Here is a 955-nt window from a genome sequence, read left to right on the forward strand (position 1 = left end):
AGCCCCATGAGACTGTGGCTTTCTCGGCCCCTGGTTGTCCGAGGTCGTTCCCGCTGCACAGATGCATGCGCCAGGGCCTACTGCAGATAATTCACTTTGGTTTATTGCGCTATCTCTAATAGCACCCGAGATATCACCAGATATATATTGGATTTTCCCCTGACCCTGAGTGTCCGGCCCCATGAGACAGTGGTTTTTTCGGCCCCTGGTGGTCCGAGGTCGTTCCCGCTGCACAGATTCATGCGCCAGGGCCTCCTACAGACAATGCACATTGATTTATTGCGCTATCTGTAATAGCACGCGAGATATCACCAGATATATATTGGATTTTACCCTGACCCTGAGTGTCCGGCTCCATGAGACTGTGGTTTTCTCGGCCGCTGGTGGTCCGAGGTCGTTCCCGCTGCACAGATTGATGCGCCAGGGCCTCCTACAGACAATGCACTTTGATTTATTGCGCTATCTGTAATAGCACCCGAGATGTCACCAGATATATATTGGATTTTACCCTGACCCTGAGTGTCCGTCCCCATGAGACTGTGGTTTTCTCGGCCCCTGGTGGTCCGAGGTCGTTCCCGCTGCACAGATGCATGCGCCAGGGCCTCCTGCAGATAATTCACTTTGGTTTATCGCGCTATCTCTATTAGCACCCGAGATATCACCAGATATATATTGGATTTTTACTCGACCCTGAGTGTCCGGCCCCATGAGACGGTGGTTGTCTCGGCCCCTTGTGGTCAGAGGTCGCTCGCGCTGCACAGATTCATGCGCCAGGGCCTCCTACAGACAATGCTGTTTGGTTTATTGCGCTATCTCTAATAGCACCCGAGATATCACCAGATATATAGTGGATTTTCGCCAGACCCTGAGTGTCCGTCCCCATGAGACGGTGGTTTTCTCGGCCCCTGGGGGTCCGAGGTCGTTCCCGCTGCACAGATTCATGCGCCAGGGCCGC

Source organism: Nomia melanderi, unplaced genomic scaffold (assembly GCF_051020985.1).
Source record: "Nomia melanderi isolate GNS246 unplaced genomic scaffold, iyNomMela1 scaffold0014, whole genome shotgun sequence".
NCBI lineage: Eukaryota > Metazoa > Arthropoda > Insecta > Hymenoptera > Halictidae > Nomia > Nomia melanderi.